The sequence below is a fragment of the Lissotriton helveticus genome, chromosome 7 (assembly GCF_964261635.1).
Source record: "Lissotriton helveticus chromosome 7, aLisHel1.1, whole genome shotgun sequence".
NCBI classification, from domain to species: Eukaryota; Metazoa; Chordata; class Amphibia; order Caudata; family Salamandridae; genus Lissotriton; species Lissotriton helveticus.
In genome coordinates this window covers 1,255,427,104-1,255,446,826 of record NC_136068.1, presented here as the reverse complement: position 1 = coordinate 1,255,446,826, position 19,723 = coordinate 1,255,427,104, and positions in this window count along the sequence as shown.

Sequence of the window (19,723 nt, the reverse complement as noted above, 5' to 3'; positions counted from 1 at the left end):
TTCATCACACAGGTAACCATCAACGACTCGACAAACCTAATGTCCATAAAGTTCCCTGTGGCCCCACAATCCAATAATACCGACAAGGAAGCTCTACCACAAGATGAGTAAGCGAAGCAAGCCGATACCGTGAAATGATGCGGGACTCTTTGAACCGCCCCTTTTCTTTTACTCATTCGATGGTTGAGTTTAACAACCAAATCGACGAACTCAACACAATCTTCGGGGGGGTCTACAACCTGAGAGACTATGTCTTTTAAGTCCTCGCACAAGCCCTGATAAAACAAAGAGGTACTTTTTGCCATGGGCCATTGTGTCTCTGCTACTAGGCGATTGAAAGTAGCCACATAACCCAAAAGATCCTGCTTACCCTGCCGTAGCTTTAACAATTCAACATCGCTTGCCTGCATAAAAGCATGCTTAGCAAACAGACTATGCATCTGGTTCTTAAAGGCCGGGAAACTATTCAACACAGCATCCTTGTTTTCCACTAAGGGGACCGCGCAACTAGGTGCAGTACCCGAAAGATATGAGATCACAAACGCTACTTTAGTAGTGTCGTCAGGAAAAGCGGTTGGTCGACACATGAAGTGCAAATGGCACTGGTTCATAAATATAGCATATCTGCTACTATCCCCGGAAAACCTCTCTGGAGCTGCTAGAGGCACCGGCACGGGAGTGTTCACTGTAACGGACAAAGGAGAAGGAGACCCACTCTGCCCCCCACTCCTCTCATATGTAAATGTGGCTGGTTGAATCAATGGGGGCTTAGCCTTAACTGAGGGATCCCTCCCTCTTCTCTTAGTGCTTTCCTTCACCTCACCCAATCTTCACTCGGGCGGTGTGTTAATTTGTGGGCTAAGTTTTCTGTTCCGATGCCGACCGGCCCAACACCGCAGGAGTGAAGAACGTCCCAATCCTCTACCCTCACCGTGACCCCCAACACCCGCAATCAAAACGGATGGTGGAGAACACGACACCAGGAGAAGGTGGGTAACAAAACAAGGGAACCCAAGGTCTTGGGGAACACAACTCGTCTCCTCTGGCTTCTTGGCAGCTGACAGCTTGACACAGATGAGACCGCTAAAATGAAAGAAGGGGACAAGATTAGACACACCCCTACTACTATTACCAGTGCCAAGTACACACACGAACCACCGACCTCCCTGCTTACCCCAGATAACAAACGGGAGTGGCTTGATACGAAACAGGAATTCTTCCACTGCAATCGTATTGGTTGTTTCTTGCGTAACCCCAGACCAACCACGCCCCCTCGGGAAACATCGAGAATGACAAAGGGGGTGGAAATCACAATTCTTAGGACAAAAAGGGACAGGGGAAAAATGGTATCAAGGGAATACGAAAGATACCCAAAAAAAACCTGTAATCTAAAAAATAACACGAAGGTAGCGCAAAAACGGCCGGTATTCAGCTCCTTCGGGAAACCACCCAAACACAGCGTATAACAAGATGACTTGGATACAAAAAGGGATAATAACGGGACGTTAAAACCCAAAGGAAACGCAGCCGCGAATCCTAGAACGTCACCGAAGATCAAAAACAGGTCCCCAATAAAGGGTTCAGAAATGCCCAAGGGAATAGGAAAACTAGGGAACAGGGGAAAAAGGGGATCTAAACCCAGCACCAGAAAAGACCGCTGGAACTGAGCTCATAGGAAGGGAAACAGGGTAGGACCACAGGAACAGGAATCACACGGCAAGGGACCAATATAGAAACCAAGCACCTGTTTCCTGTTGGCAGCCCCCTTTTAAAGCGAGCCCTAGGGAGCGTCCATAAATTCGCATATGCACTTGGCACTTTTAAGAAAAAAACGCTAACGGGGAACTAGACAGAAGGAACCAGGCCCCCTTGAACCCCAACAGTATGCCCAGGCGTGGGTCCCTTGCTCACTGTGCCACTGGAATCAAGCTAGCCTAGATGAAGAAGGGGGACATACACTGAAACTGGTCCCAGGATGCTTGTTTCAGGACCAGGGAGGACCTGTCCTGACAGTTCGTTCTGGACTGTTCCCCTGGGGCACAGGATCAAGACTGATTTGCATATGGCTGGGTCCAAACCGGGGTTGCGTAGTGGGCAAAAGAACAATGGATTTTACCCAGATCTTTTGACTGGGGACAATGTTTGCATTTGTCAGCATTCCGTCCATCATTTGTTTGCTGTAACACTTTTCACCCTAAGTTTGATGGGTATGCCCAGACATAGGTCCCTTACTCACTGTGCCACTGGAATCAAGCTAGCCTAGCTGAAGAAGGGTGACATACACTGAAACTGGTCCCAGGATGCTTGTTTTTGGACCAGGGAGGTCCTGGCCTGGCAATGCTTGCATTTGTCAGCACTCCTTATGGGGGTCCCACAGGGCTCCACTCTTAGCCCCTTACTGTTCAACATTTATATTACCCCTCTGGTGTATATCGCGGAGCAGTACGGGGCTAAGATTATAGGATATGCGGATGACACGCAACTCCTTTTTATCTGGCCTGACGAACATCTTGACGTAGCTAAGGTCCATCTCTGCCTATCCTCAGTTTTCCATTGGCTAATGCTAGCTCAATTAAAATGCAATGAGGAAAAATCAGAGATCCTCTTTTATGGATCTTTCCCCCCTAGTTTTAAAAATGAGCTGTGGCCCCCTAACATCCCATGTCCTAAGGAAATGGGTGGCCCCGCGAAAAATCTGGGGATATGGTTCGGAGAGGATTTAAAATTTGAGGACCATATAAAAAAACTGACTGGAACGTGTTTTGCCACCTTGCGAATGCTCGGGAAATTCTTTCCGCTGCTCCCTAGAGAGGCAAGGGAGACAGTTGCCCGAGCACTCATTTTGGCAAGACTAGATTACGCGAACTCCCTGTTCAGCGGCATTCCTGCGTATTTGACTAAGCGCCTACTGGTCATTCAGAATGCCGCTGTCCGCCTTCTCTGTGGTGTCCCCAGATGGAAGAGTGTCCGATCCCATATGTCTGACCTCCACTGGCTTCCAGTCCCACAACGGATCCTCTTTAAAACTCTGGTGCTTGCGTTTAGAGCGATTCATGACCAAGGACCTTCTGATCTAAAGAAAAGATTCACTTTGTATGTCCCCACTAGAGCTCTACGGTCATCTTCTCTTCTTAGAATGACCCTTCCCAGATTTAAGCGTACACGATTAGGGGGTCAGTCCATCACTGTGGTTGCTGCCCGTGCCTGGAATGCCCTCCCCTTTCATCTGCGCTCTAGTCAAACAGTAGCCCAATTCAAAAAGAACCTAAAAACCCACCTATTCAGTTCCAGTTCCTAAAACTGATCTCCGTTTATCTGTCTTTGCCTCTCCCGTCGCGCCAGGATACTCCCCAGTAACAGTGCGTGCTACAAAACCATTTATACATACATATACATACATACATACTCCGTCCATCATTTGTTTGCTGTAACACAATCACGACGGAGGCACCAATCTGCAAGTTTTTCGGCAGCATACTGTGGAAATTGGTAGGAGATATATATATATATATATATCCAATCAATCCAGGAGCCCAAAGTAGACTGGTCACACGGAAGTCTGTTAGAACACTTTTTAATGCAGCATGTCAGTGCAGAAACAAAACAGGAAAAACCCTTCAGTTCGATTAATTGCCAAATTGCCAGACGCGTTTCGAGAGCCTAGCACGCTCCCTTCTTCTGTGGCTTTGCAAGTAAGAAGGAGTAGCTGCATTTTCAGTTTTAAATAGCCCACACCTGCCCCTCCCTGGGTGTGGCCCCGAACAGCCTCCTGGGTGTTGTAGTGCCATCGCTAAATTCAGTCCAAGTGGATGCACTCTCCTTCCAAATTATTTACAAATTACATCCCATGTGGGTAAAGGCGCCAACCTGCCATTCTGCACCTTGCTTTTTTGCTGCATTTCTGCAGGCTGCGGCGCATACCTGGATCGCGCTCGAGCCCCTTCCGCTCTCAGTGCATGGCACCCCTTAAGTGCCAAGAGAGTCGTGAATCCACGCTGGGCCATGTCCGCGACCAGGCCGGCCGCTAAAATCCAATCAATCCAGGAGCCCAAAGTAGACTGGCCACACGGAAGTCTGTTAGAACACTTTTTAATGCAGCATGCCAGTGCAGAAACAAAACAGGAAAAACCCTTCAGTTCGATTAATTGCCAAATTGCCAGACACGTTTCGAGAGCCTAGCACGCTCCCTTCTTCTGTGGCTTTGCAAGTAAGAAGGAGTAGCTGCATTTTCAGTTTTAAATAGCCCACACCTGCCCCTCCCTGGGCGTGGCCCTGAACAGCCTCCTGGGTGTTGTAGTGCCATCGCTAAATTCAGTCCAAGTGGATGCACTCTCCTTCCAAATTATTTACAAATTACATCCCATGTGGGTAAAGGCGCCAACCTGCCATTCTGCACCTTGCTTTTTTGCTGCATTTCTGCGGGCTGCGGCGCATACCTGGATCGCGCTCGAGCCCCTTCCGCTTTCAGTGCATGACACCCCTTAAGTGCCAAGAGAGTCGTGAATCCACGCTGGGCCATGTCCGCGACCAGGCCGGCCGCTAAAATCCAATCAATCCAGGAGCCCAAAGTAGACTGGCCACACGGAAGTCTGTTAGAACACTTTTTAATGCAGCATGCCAGTGCAGAAACAAAACAGGAAAAACCCTTCAGTTCGATTAATTGCCAAATTGCCAGACGCGTTTCGAGAGCCTAGCACGCTCCCTTCTTCTGTGGCTTTGCAAGTAAGAAGGAGTAGCTGCATTTTCAGTTTTAAATAGCCCACACCTGCCCCTCCCTGGGCGTGGCCCCAAACAGCCTCCTGGGTGTTGTAGTGCCATCGCTAAATTCAGTCCAAGTGGATGCACTCTCCTTCCAAATTATTTACAAATTACATCCCAGGTGGGTAAAGGCGCCAACCTGCCATTCTGCACCTTGCTTTTTTGCTGCATTTCTGCGGGCTGCGGCGCATACCTGGATCGCGCTCGAGCCCCTTCCGCTCTCAGTGCATGACACCCCTTAAGTGCCAAGAGAGTCGTGAATCCACGCTGGGCCATGTCCGCGACCAGGCCGGCCGCTAAAATCCAATCAATCCAGGAGCCCAAAGTAGACTGGCCACACGGAAGTCTGTTAGAACACTTTTTAATGCAGCATGCCAGTGCAGAAACAAAACAGGAAAAACCCTTCAGTTCGATTAATTGCCAAATTGCCAGACGCGTTTCGAGAGCCTAGCACGCTCCCTTCTTCTGTGGCTTTGCAAGTAAGAAGGAGTAGCTGCATTTTCAGTTTTAAATAGCCCACACTGCCCCTCCCTTGGAAGGAGAGTGCATCCACTTGGACTGAATTTAGCGATGGCACTACAACACCCAGGAGGCTGTTCGGGGCCACGCACAGGGAGGGGCAGGTGTGGGCTATTTAAAACTGAAAATGCAGCTACTCCTTCTTACTTGCAAAGCCACAGAAGAAGGGAGCGTGCTAGGCTCTCGAAACGCGTCTGGCAATTTGGCAATTAATCGAACTGAAGGGTTTTTCCTGTTTTGTTTCTGCACTGGCATGCTGCATTAAAAAGTGTTCTAACAGACTTCCGTGTGGCCAGTCTACTTTGGGCTCCTGGATTGATTGGGTTTTAGCGGCCGGCCTGGTCGCGGACATGGCCCAGCGTGGATTCACGACTCTCTTGGCACTTAAGGGGTGTCATGCACTGAGAGCGGAAGGGGCTCGAGCGCGATCCAGGTATGCGCCGCAGCCCGCAGAAATGCAGCAAAAAAGCAAGGTGCAGAATGGCAGGTTGGCGCCTTTACCCACATGGGATGTAATTTGTAAATAATTTGGAAGGAGAGTGCATCCACTTGGACTGAATTTAGCGATGGCACTACAACACCCAGGAGGCTGTTCGGGGCCACACCCAGGGAGGGGCAGGTGTGGGCTATTTAAAACTGAAAATGCAGCTACTCCTTCTTACTTGCAAAGCCACAGAAGAAGGGAGCGTGCTAGGCTCTCGAAACGCGTCTGGCAATTTGGCAATTAATCGAACTGAAGGGTTTTTCCTGTTTTGTTTCTGCACTGGCATGCTGCATTAAAAAGTGTTCTAACAGACTTCCGTGTGGCCAGTCTACTTTGGGCTCCTGGATTGATTGGATTTTAGCGGCCGGCCTGGTCGCGGACATGGCCCAGCGTGGATTCACGACTCTCTTGGCACTTAAGGGGTGTCATGCACTGAGAGCGGAAGGGGCTCGAGCGCGATCCAGGTATGCGCCGCAGCCCGCAGAAATGCAGCAAAAAAGCAAGGTGCAGAATGGCAGGTTGGCGCCTTTACCCACATGGGATGTAATTTGTAAATAATTTGGAAGGAGAGTGCATCCACTTGGACTGAATTTAGCGATGGCACTACAACACCCAGGAGGCTGTTCGGGGCCACGCCCAGGGAGGGGCAGGTGTGGGCTATTTAAAACTGAAAATGCAGCTACTCCTTCTTACTTGCAAAGCCACAGAAGAAGGGAGCATGCTAGGCTCTCGAAACGCGTCTGGCAATTTGGCAATTAATCGAACTGAAGGGTTTTTCCTGTTTTGTTTCTGCACTGGCATGCTGCATTAAAAAGTGTTCTAACAGACTTCCGTGTGGCCAGTCTACTTTGGGCTCCTGGATTGATTGGATATATATATATATATATATATATATATATATATATATATATATATATATATATATATATATATATATATATATATATATATATATATATATATATATATATATATATATATCCACAACACTTCCCTTTGAGGAAGAAATGGGTCGCACCTCAGCAAATCCGTTTGTAAAATTCCAAGCTGTTTATTTCATTTGGTTATCCAAAACAAACACACCAACGCGTTTCGTTCTAACCTTGGAACTTGTTCACGGTTAGAACGAAACGCGTTGGTGTGTTTGTTTTGGATAACCAAATTAAATAAACAGCTTGGAATTTTACAAACGGATTTGCTGAGGTGCGACCCATTTCTTTCTCAAAGGGAAGTGTTGTGGATATTTGCGGCGGGTTGCTCGCCCGCGGGGTCATGCACGGCCGCCATGCAGCGCCAGGACCGCGAATTGAGCAAATGGTGAATGATATCTATATATATATATATATATGTATATATAAACTTGTGCCTCCATCGCAATGTAATTATGACCTTACAGACTGCATCACTCATGACATGTTCATTGATATCACTCACGACAACACTGGGGCATGGTGGGGGCACAAGATCCAATTAGCTCAGTAAACTAAAACTGATGAATTTCAGTTGTGCATTTCAGTGAATTTCCTGGGTTTAGTTAACATAAAATAAGATCTTATTACCATACCCAACTCCTGTGCATGGTGTGAAATTGGGCATAGGATTTGGCCTGAGGGCAGGCCTTGCACCCATCTCCTCCATGGGCAGCCAACCCCCAATGGACACCCACCACACATTTCTTTTTTTATGCATTTTCCTAGTCCTCTGGGGATCCCTCAGGATCATGGCGATCCCTTCCCCCTTTAGGGTGTACCTGTTCCATTACATTAAGCTCTACTTTCTTAGTGAAGAGTGCATCTTCTACTACATTTTGGACGCAAGGGTGCATTTCATACTAACAAAATAGTGCTAAATTCTGAGTTACGCTCCTTGTGTATTTCTATCCAAACAAAAGTTTGCTGTAATTTGGTGTAATTGCACCACAGTTAATTAAGTGAGTTACCACACAACCTAATCCCCATCCTCACAGCAAACTAGAAGAAATTTGAACTGTTTTGGGCATAGTTTGACATATATAGCAGGAGTGGATGGTAAATGCCTTTTTCTCTCACTTGCCATGCTAAATGGTTGTACGTTTCGAGTTCAAGGTCAGCTTGCAACCAGGGAATTGTACCAGATGTTTCAAACATTGAAATGTGAGGAAAATGTATAATGTTGCTAAAGTTTAGGCTTGCAGGTCATTGTGGGTAAAATAATGTTGTGGGAATAACGCAAGTCAGACAATCAATGGACTCTTGTCGGAGTTTGATAGGGTACCCTGGGAGGCAGCCGTGACCAGGCTAAATACCGCAGCTACACTGATTGCCAAAATAGGTCATTTTTTGGCAGGAAACGTTGATGTCTCCATGCCCAGCAACTAAAGTGGGGTTTCATTTTTATCAGGAGAATGTGGAAGTACTGAGTGGTAGGACGTAGGAGTCTTTGGATATCTCCAGAATCTGGAGGTTTCTGTTACAGAAATGTGAGGAAAATGTATTATAATTAGCGAAAGTGTGAGGTTTGCAGGACAGTGTGGGTAACAAAACATTATGGGATCTAGACAAGCTAGACCACCATCGACTCCCATGAGTGTCTGATTGTCAAAAATGTTTAGTAGGTTTCCCTGGGTGGTGACCAAGCCAGAGTCCAAATGTAGTCATGAACCTTATTGCCAAAACAAATAACTTGTTTGTCAGGAAAAATTGATGTCTTCGTGTTTTTCATGTTGCGTTTTGTTTTTCTTTTGTGTTCAGGGTGCCAGGCCTAGTCACACAAGAGGAATAGCATTTTTAATGGGAGGAGTGTGGGAAAACAGAATAGTATAACATGTGTTATTATGAATTGAATATCTTGCTAATATTGACTTCTAAATGTAAGCCAATGTGCAAAAAAGATCACATTTTGCAGCCTAGTCTTTGAATCACATGATAGTATGGGTAATCACATAATCAGAGTTATACAGTAACTTCATTGCCAGAATTAGTTTCAGGGTTGAAAAAGAGATTACCGAATTGAAAACTACTACAGAGAACTTAAAACAGAAGAAGTTACAGAGGGCTGTGAGAAACTTCTCATTGGAAAGGGTGTTTCCATACTTACAAAAGTATTATTAAAAACAACAGGAGAACACCAGAATATTGCCACAATACCAAGGATGTAGCAAGACAAGGTTCATTCATTTCGTAGTGAGTTCATAGTAAATCAGATACTATCAGTGATTCGAAACCCTACACCAACAGATTCGTAGGTCACAATAGAGAGTGTTTTATACGGTGCAGTCTGGGCCAGACTGAGAACACAAAGTAGCCCTGTAAATTTGATCAGACTTGCCCCTGCGGGGAGGGGGTTGGGCGAGGGTGCAGGTGTGAGGAACTGCTGCTTAACTAAACCAGCCCCCAGCTCTACTGCCTTTGATTCTGGAGCCCGATATTGCAGCAGTGCAGCAAAACCAGCCACCAGTAACAAAACCAGCCTTCACCCTAACAGACTCCTGGGGAAATGTTTATACCAGCTGTCAGGAGAGAGGATATGGAAAATGCCGGATGAATCTATGCCAGGGCACAGAAGAAATATAGCTGAGGAGATAGGCAACATGAGTTAATTCCTATCTATAATTTATCAAACAGGCCTTTGGATGACGCTGAAGCCAATCGCGTTAGAATAGGTTTGTAATTCTTACTCACATTAAACCAGATTATGTGAACATGAGTTTGGAACTACTACAATTCCTTAGGAAACTATGCTTGAATGTGGAATTTTCTACCTATAAAAATCCTTCAACACAAACATACTCGGGACTGAAAACCCCTTCAGGTTTTACCTAGTTATAAGCAATATGCCCATGGAATTGTTCATGTTTGAAAATCTTTTGTACAGGAAATAAATAAAATTGAAAATAAGGACAAATATTTAAAAAAGCAACCTCCCCAAGGTGGAACAACAGGCACTCCTCAGATCAAAATCTGATCTGAAGAAAATATCATTAAATCAGTGGATTAAGGAGGAGCAATTGTGATGAGGACTTTGGATTATGGTCATGCTCCAAACTCCACAAGCAGACAAGCTTAGCTCCTAGTATTGAGACATTTGCATGAGATGACTTGGGCCATATAATGTTATTCCAGGACTGTGACATTTTAATAATTCTAAAAAATGTATTATGTTCTGGTCTTTGATACATCACTATCCCAGGACTTAGACATCTACAGAGTATCGTTCTCTGCAATGGGAGCTGCTTTGCTAGAGATTGGAACTACAGTGTTAGTTGCATTGCTATGGGGGATAGAAGCGGAGGTAGCAATATTGATTGGTTTGGTAGATGTGATGCTGGCTGTAATGGCAGAAAGGGTGGTTGTTGCAGTGTAGCAGTGGTGGCAGCTGAGGTGCTAGCATGGGTGTTAGTTGTAAGAGTAGTTGGGGAAGCAAGTGCAGTGGTAGTAGGAATGGCAGCCACAGGGATAGCAATGCAGCTGGCAGCTGTGGTAAGCTGTCCAGTGGTAGCCTAGTGGTAGCCCTACTCAGTGGTAGCAGCTGTGGTGAGAGCTACAGTGGCAGACCTTCTGTTGACTACTGTGACAGTAGCTGTGGTTTCAGCTGGCATCTGTGGAGGATTCAAGTGAATCATGGATGGGGCGATCCTCAATCACATCAGAATCCTCATGGGATCAGTCTCCTGTAAGGAGAGTAGTTGATTAGTGTGTGTCACCTGCACATACACTGCATTCACAAACACAATTTTGAACTGTCAACTTCGAGGGCATAGGCTGATCACACTTGATTATGGTATCACCTTGGGTGCTGTCACCATCCTACACATACTTCAACCCCTGACAGCATGGGGAGCAGTGAGCGTTCAGTCATTAAGACCGGTGAAGCCAAACAGTAACACCATTACCTGGCTGTTCAATAAATAAGATCAAGGTATAGAACAGAGGTCTGAGCATGGCAGCTTACTCAACATCAAGCTGGCAAATTTATCAGCGCCAAGACACCCTAGGGTATATGCTGCGCTTTATAAATACTAATAAATAAATAAATAAATAAATTACTACACTGTTTTGCATATAGACATGAAGGTATGCACATAGAGTACTACTTGTGTAGGAAGCAATATTGTGGAGGTCTCTGATCATGTAAATGTAAATAAAAATTGTTTGTTGCAAATAAGTTGAATAGCTGCATATGCAATCAAAAGCAGCCCAAGTTGATACCAATGGCACACAGTTTGCCAGGACTTCCCTCATTAACAGACCTGATTGTGTGTACTCAGACTAACATAATAAGTGGGCATGGTCAAGCAGTCTGCGATGGCAGACATGTCCTGCTGAGGCTCCATTATCGGGCTGACATATCGCACGCTTCACCACATCGAATCTGGCTGCCAAACCGACATCCAGGTGTTGAACTATGAGGTGCACTAAGCGGTGAGCAACAAAATCAGTAATCTGGCAGTTTTATGGAGCAAACCGCAACTTTAACAATCCCGACGCTCAGTGGCAAGATGGCACCCGCTCGCACATAACCTCAACCCCTGGGTGGCCGAACCCGTGCCGGGGGTAAGCTCCGGGGAGGTGGACCGCGAGACGAACGGACAGAGGCGGAAAAGCGGAGAGGTGACTACTCAATCCCAGTTATCGCCAGCAGCCGTCACAAGATCTGGGAAGGTGCCAGAAACTGAGTCGGCGACCGGAGGCTGCCCGCCATTCATATCGTTGCGGCCTCGATCCGGATGCAGATCTGTGCTCTGTACATTGACATGTGGCACCAGGAGAGATCACCCCGACATCAGTGATCTGAAGGTGGTGGGTTGTTGGTGGTGCGCCCCCCGCCGCTGACCCGACCACAGGCTGGAGCACTGCTTTCCACCGGAGCCACCTGACCCCAAAATGTCGCCCGAGGAACACAGTGGCTGAAGCCTAACGGGGAGAAGAGGCAGAGCCTATCGGGGATGCAACGCAGCGGTCGAGAGCAGGTGAGTGGCAGACCCCTTGAGTTACCTGGTGCTAAGCGTGTGATTCCCCCATCGCTGTGCATACTAGCTGAAGATGCAGAGGATGGTCAATGCCTGACCTTAATATGGAGGCCTAGATATCTACGCTGCACCCGCATCGACGATACCGCCTACCCTCCATTTGCCACAAGTGGCGTGCACCTGGGTTCTCCTGGCGCCCGGCCTGTGAACTGCGCCCCGAGTAGGCGGCCAATACCGGCAAACAGAACAACCACAGTACATGCCTAGGGTCCCCCGAGTTGTGCACACAGCAGATTGAGCCCCCCCGGCAACGGCCGGTTGGGAAACCCGGGGAAGAACCTGTAGCGGACCTCAGCGACACACACTCTACGAAGAAGGGAGCTGAGAGAGCGATACAAGGAGCGCGGTTACCTTTAGCGGTAACTGCTGAAAGTGTGCCTGGAGACCCTGCGGAGTGACCCAATTAGATTGGGTGCGGCTTGCGGGCGATCTGTATGCCCAGCTCCAGGCTGCTCACACCTTTCCCTCCCCCTCCTTCTCCCTGCTTTTTGACACGTTTGCAGCCTATCAACCAAGACCCCACCCCAGCACAGAGACTAATCCACAAGGAGGCAAATCAGTGCTGGGACAGCCAGAGTGGAGCTCCCCCTTGCTCTCTCCTGTGTAGGTGTGCTCTCGCCACCCGCCCAGTGCATTCTCCGTGACTGGCAGCGGTCACACCAACGAAACGACCAAGAACAAAACCGGGGCACCCAATAGCCGGAGGCCCTGCCACTCGCGCCCCAGACACCGGCAATACCCAACACAAGAAGAGCCATCCCCAACAGCGAGATGGGGAAGCCAAGAAATACACAGAACACAACAGTACCTGAGACTGCATGGGAGAACCTACTGAACACCCGCGTATTGGCTTAGATAACCGCCACTCAGTCTGATCAATCCATATCGGACAAACACGACCAAGTATTGGCGGCCATTGAACTGTCTGTGGGGGAACTCGGCATACTGACAACAGACATAAGCCTTATCTGGGAAGATCATTGCAAACTGGCCGACAAAGTGAAAGATGGAGAGAAGGTCATAGCTGACCTGCAACCCTCCATCGCTGCACATCAAAAAAACCTTCAAACCGTCCTTGGCCGCCTGACCCCCATGGAGGATCTATAGGGGCACTAGAGATGCTGTAATATCCGCGTGCTGGGACTCCCAGAGGGAATTGAAGGTGCAAATCTGGTGCAAATCTGGTAGAACACATGGAAGCGTGGGTGAAATCTTTCACTCCAACTACAGACCGCACAACCTTCTTCTCCATTTGAATGTCCCCCCCGGTCCCAGCCTGAAAACCTCCGCCCGGTGCCCCGCCCCGGCCGATGTTGGCCAAATGTCTGCACTTCCGAGACCGTGACGTGGTGCTAAGGGTCGCCAGACACTGGGGCCCCCTCCGTGTAGAAAACAAACAGATCATGATCTTCCCTGACTATGCACGGGCAGTGCAGAAACAAAAGTAATTGTTCCTGAGGTGAAACGACGACTACGGGCAGACAATATACAATATTCACTGCTATACCCAGCCCGACTCTAAGTTATTCACGACCGCTCCACCATCTTCTTTGCAAACTCTGAAGAGGTGCATGATTGAGCAGATTAACACTGCACACAACACCCCAGGGATGAGACCACATGAGTTCGGAAATCAAGGGCGCCATGACCCAGAAGACACAGTTCGAAGCAGCGATGCAGTGGAGGGACAGGGCAGCAGGGTTCCATACCCTGGAATCCCCGGACCTAACGCAAATCATGCAGGAGTGATGACAGGCCTTGTAGGCCATGGTGGAACTGCAAGCCTCCCCACCTGCAGAAGATACAGACGAGTCCCACACCTTTTCTTTTCGGATGGAGATGACGACAACGACGGGACTGCTGATATCGTAATTTGATGGAAACACTAGTAATTTCTCAAAACAAGGCAGCCCGACTGGCAGTCCCTTGACATCACACGCAACCAAAACTTAACCACATTGCACTCACAACAGCTACCTGACTATCCGCAGTCCAGACGACGAACACTCATCCTGCAAAAGCCTATTCAGGGAGCCACTGGCAGACATGTGCTGCCACCCCCACGTAACGTTTTGGACTCTCCTTTTCTATGAGATTCAGTTTGGATGTATCAACCCCAGCGATAGGTCCTTGGTATTGGGGCTGTTCCCGACCCCGGTTATCTGTTCACTTTCCCCGTTAAATCTAACCCCTACCCCTCATGGATTTCTACGCAACAGGGTACCCACACCACACAGATGGATGACACTGAGCTGCACTTATGACTATTACAATGCTAGGGCATCACTGGGCGCTATGCTCCAGCCGAGACTGGTTATACCAATTTGCATAGGCAACATTAAATGGCTACCAGAATGCAGAATGTAGACGTCAATGTCTGAACGCTAAACGCGAGGGGCCTCCATACACTGAGTAAATGCTATGCTGTATATTCCTACATAAAAGGCCAGAATGCACAAATCACACTCTTGCAGGAAACACACTTAACCACGCCAGAAATAAACAAATTACGGGCCAAATGCATGGAACCATATGTGCCACGTTATACTTTGCAAATTTCCGTGGGACGCTGATTTGGGTCAAACCAGTGACCCCATTTCAAGAACTCCGGAGAGTAGTAGATAAAGAAGGGAGGTATGCCTTACTTGAGGGACTTCTAGACCGGCAACCAATACTTTTGGGTAGCATATACACCCCAAACGTTGAGCAAGATAGTTTCTGGGACTGCCTCACAGGATTTCTAGCCCAAATCGCATCCATACCGTGGATATTAGGTGGTGACTACAATTGTACACTAAGTCTTACCCTGGATCAAGCCCACCCTTCACCTACACATTCTCTGGCCCACAAGCAAACGGAACGGTTTCAAACCTGGGTCACGCAATGGGCACTCATAGATGCATGGAGAGCGCACCATCTGCAGACTCGACAATACTTGTTTCACTCCATCCCACACAATTTACGGGTCAGACTGGATAGATTTTTATGCTCAGCGTCGCTAATACCCAAAATTCAGCACGCAGCCTACCTAGGCCGGGTCATTTCCGACCATGACGCTCATATACTACGGGTACACTTGAGACTCCCCATCCCCCAATACCCACCTGGAGACTACCATGGGACTGCCTGACGGACCAAGCTTTCAAACATGGACAGGGGCAAAGCATGCAGGAGTACTTCACTAATAACGCGGGAACGGCGACATCTAAATTAGTAGAGTGGGACGGAGTAGTAGCCCGGGGAGAATGCATAAAACAAATAGTAGGGGTAAAACTGACATTGGAACTAGCACTAACAAAAGCTGAAACGAAGCTAGCTACCCTCACAAAACGCAAAGGCAAAGACAGAATACTTGGCTACCATCACAGACTTACGCAGGTACAATTTCAGGGCATATGCAATTTGGGTGCATAAGGAGAGGGATAAAACAGGCACACTACTAGCATGGCTGGTAAAACAAGACACAGAAGTAAAACCCATCACAGAAGTTCTCGACCCCCTTAGAAATTTGGTGCGCTCCCAAAGCGGAAATCCTACTGGTGTTCCAACAATACTACACTATGGTGTGCCGCAACCCAGCACAGACGAGGCAGGAAGTGATAGACCACTTTTTCGACTCACTGACGATCCCACACATCGCGGAGGCAGAGAAAAACACACTAGACGCAGAGATACAATCTACTGACATCACCCAAGCAATCCGCGCAATGGCTTGCAAAAAAGCACCATGCATGGATGGCTTTCCCCTAGAATATTACACTACCTTCTCCCCCCTGCTGGTCCCCCACCTCTTAGAGATATTCGCGGCCACGCTCGGGCAGGGAGAATTACCAAGATCCTTTCGAGAATCAGTTATTGTAACCTTCCCGAAGCTAAACCGTGACCCACGACAGATAGCCTCATACCGCCCCATCACACTTCTGTCCGCCGACTGTAATATATTAGGGAAGATACTGGCGAACAGATACACACAAATTCTATGACCCCTGGCTTTGTTCCAGATAGAAACACACCCCAAAATATACACAGCTTATTTCATATCCAAGATTAAGCGAGTGCAGCGTTCCCTAAAGCAGCCTGCCTCATCCTAGACCACAAGAAGGCTTTTGTCTCAAGACCTAAATACTCATGTTGTTAGTGGCTGGACCTCTCTTACAAATCTCCTTCTCAACGAACTTCCTACAAGGAGGGGCCCGAGAAACCAATCTTCTCACTTTTACATCTCAAAAGCCACAAGGAAATTAAGAACCGAGAGGAACCGAGCACTCCGTCAATCAAGAAAGATCCCCAGAAATAAAATCTATTTTATTAACTACAAGCAAGCTCAAGCAGCCTTTAGAATCGCCACACAAAAGGAAAAACTAGCGGCCTCGGATCAATTCTGGCTGAAGCTTATCCATGAAAGTAAAAACCCTAACCCGAAGCAATTCTGGTCTCTTGTAAATAGGAGTAACCAAAGTGCAAGTGGATACGGTAGTGCAAACATTAGCGAAGCAGTCTGGAGTAAGTTTCTATCTCTTCACTTCAGAGACGCCAACAAAAACGAAGCTTGCACCGATTCCGCCAGCCCAGTCACACCCTTGTGCCTTCTTTCGGGACTGGAGAGCTCGAGGCGGGCTCGGCCTGTAAGCACTGCACCTGAAAATCGGACAAACAAGGAGTCAATAAAATGGAATGATACCTCACCAGAACCAACGGTATCACCAGATGCTGTTAAAAATAAGATCTCAAGCTTCATAAGGAAAGCCAGAGCCCAAGGAGCCCCAGGCCCGAACGGCCCACCTCAAGCTATGTTCAAATCTGACGTCAGCCTATGGTCAGAATACCTGGCGGGATGAGAAATGAGCCAAAAAATTACCGAATGGTAGCACTTCTTGATGTGGAGTCTAAGTACTTTGCAAATATTCTACTAGAGGAGCTACAGGCTTGGGCCGAATCAACCGGACGCCTTCCTTTTAACCAGACGGGCTTTGTGGCCAATACCGGTACCACAACCAATTTGCTAACACTAACCGTCTTGATGGACAAAGCGACATGCCAACATATCCAGCTGCACTGCTGCTTTGTGGACTTCAAAGCAGCCTTCGATCGTGTGCCCAGGGGTTTGCTATGGCAGAAACTAAAATCGTGGGGCAGACCACAGCCTCTTATTTAGGCAATAATTCAACTCCACACGGAAACGTGGATAGAATCAAGCTGGGCGAAGGCTGCCACGTTTCCAGGAAGATCCGAACTGAAACTGTCGTCTAACAAGGGTGTGTATTGGCCCCACTCCTTTTTAATTTGTTTATATCTGACCTCTCTCCAGCTCTCGACAGTGTAAACTGCCATCATCCTCAACTTGACAGGACTCGCATCACCAACTTGCTTTATACCGATGAATTGGTGCTGCTAAGTCACGCAAAAGTGGATCTCCAGAGGTTACTGGATGAATTGCTAACCTACCCGACAAGAAACCATCTAGAGCTTAACTTGTCAAAAACCAAAACTATCTCTATTGGGAAGCAAAAAAGGAAAAAAGAAAGGTGGGACTTCAACAAAATAAAGCTAGAGCCAACCCCCAGTTATAAATACCTGGGCATCTTTCTGGCTATAAGAGGCTCCTTTATCAAGCACAAAGAAGCATTAAAAATTAAAGCTCTGTCGTTAGAGGTAGCCGCTGCAAAATTGGCAAAACAGCTACTAGGTCCTAGCCTAAACCCCATGCTGAAAGTAATGAAAGCCAAAGTAATCAACTCCCTGACGTACAGCCACGAGATCACCAAGGGCACAACCAGTATTTTATTAAACAAACTAACAACAAAAATCTTTAAAAGAGCCTTTCAGTTGCCAAAATCTACCTCGCCAGCTCAAGTGAGACTTGAATTGGGACTCCAAGATCACAAAGGAGTGGAGGCAGGTGCATTCATTAAACTTTGTCATAGACTGCGCCACACCCGGGAGGGTTCCTTGGAGGCCCGGCTCTGGCAGGAAATACAGAAAAATCAGACCAGCCACAAGCATCGGCAACTCCTGGATTACAGCCTACAGTTACTAGGTGCAAATGAGCTCTGGGATACAATTCCATCTCTCCCGGTGCCAAAGTCCGCCATCAAAAAAAACTGTCAGATTGTGGTCCTTTCATTCAGACAGGGCGATACTCTCAGAGAGGAGACACGCCTGGGCTGGAATCGCCAATTTTAAAGTGTGTGTTCAGCCGCTCTAACTAACTATAACGGAGGCATTTCAATGGTTTTGTATGAGAGAAATGTCCAGCTAACTATAACACCCCTAAAACCTATGGTTTTTTCAGTGAATTTCTAAGGTTTTTTAAATGCTAATTCCTAACTATACCTCAATCATCATGCGTAGGAATGGACACTGGTATCTACAATAACCTTTGGTTATCCTTTGAAAACCCTCATAGACGTTGAGATGTTACAAGTGCGGTGTATCTTTTGTCCGCCCCTCCTCTAACGTCATGGCATATTCATCGGGTTAACAAATGACGTGCTATATGCCTGCCTCGGGTGAGGCAGGCATATAGCACGTCATTTGTTAACCCGATGAATATGCCATGACGTTAGAGGAGGGGCGGACAAAAGATACACCGCACTTGTAACATCTCAACGTCTATGAGGGTTTTCAAAGGATAACCAAAGGTTATTGTAGATACCAGTGTCCATTCCTACGCATGATGATTGAGGTACCTATTCAGGGGAACTGAATGGACGCATAATTCCTCTTCCCTCTTTTGATCACAATTCCTAACTATAACCTGCCTGAAACCTATGGTTTTTCAGTGAATATATATATCAGTCATAAAGGTCTCTATTTCGATTTACATCATAAAAGATAAAATACACATCAGCATTTACACACATTTCATAATATTTCATTAAAAACCATAAATACTATACAAGCTAAAACCTAAAACTTTAAAACATTATTACATTTTGAAACAAAAGACACAAGCAATAATGGCCTCTCTCAACCCTGACAGCACCAAGTTAAACATTGGACTTTTGAAATGTGTCCACAAAGCGTTGAAACTCTTTGAAGCCACACTCCCATCCAAATTCTCCACCCCATAGTAGAGCGGCCAATTTAACAGACACAACATCCAAATCAGAGACTATAAGAAATCCAGAGTTATGTACTGTATTAGAACATTATCAGATCTTATTGGCCCCCCAAATTTTAAGTCATTTTAAATTAATTGTTTTAATCTCTTATTACAGTCATCTCTATTACTCAATTTTTGTCATGTTTTAAATTGTAAATGGTTTTTTTAAACCAATCAATAAAGATTATTATTATTAATGACGCATTAGAATGTCACCACGTACCACACAGGACAATGAGACAGGTGATACCGGCTGGACTACCGCCCTTTAGCAGCTCTTTGTCATACTGACAAGCAAGATTTGTAACATCTCCTGTACCCTGCCCGATTCATATACCCTAGGTCCTATGAACACTATCCCAGTTTTACTCCCTAGTTAACTGCTGAAATTGTTTATTGAAGAGATGGTATAAAGTGCAAGATAAATGTCCACTCAGTGCACTGCAGTCAAATTACATGTACGACAACGTAATGAGTTTCTATTATGAAAATGTTAATAAACAAATTCAAAAGAAAAAAATAAATAAAAAGGAAGTGGTGATTCTGCTTAAAAAATGGAAATTGAAAATGTTGTAGGTCACTAAAATAGGGCTAAGAGGCAACTGGAGAATATTTAGGGGAAATAGGAAAGCAACTTCTATACAATATATGCCCATTTAATGATATAAATGCTGTTACAACATTTTACATGAAATTGCGCAGTTACTAAGTCAGTATATTTTAGCCACCAACTTTGATTTTCTCCTGGATGTAGCTATGGATTAAACAGGAAAACATTCATTCAAACACCCACCTAAACTTCAGCAAGAAGTTAAACAATTGATAACCAATCTTCAATTGGTAGATATTT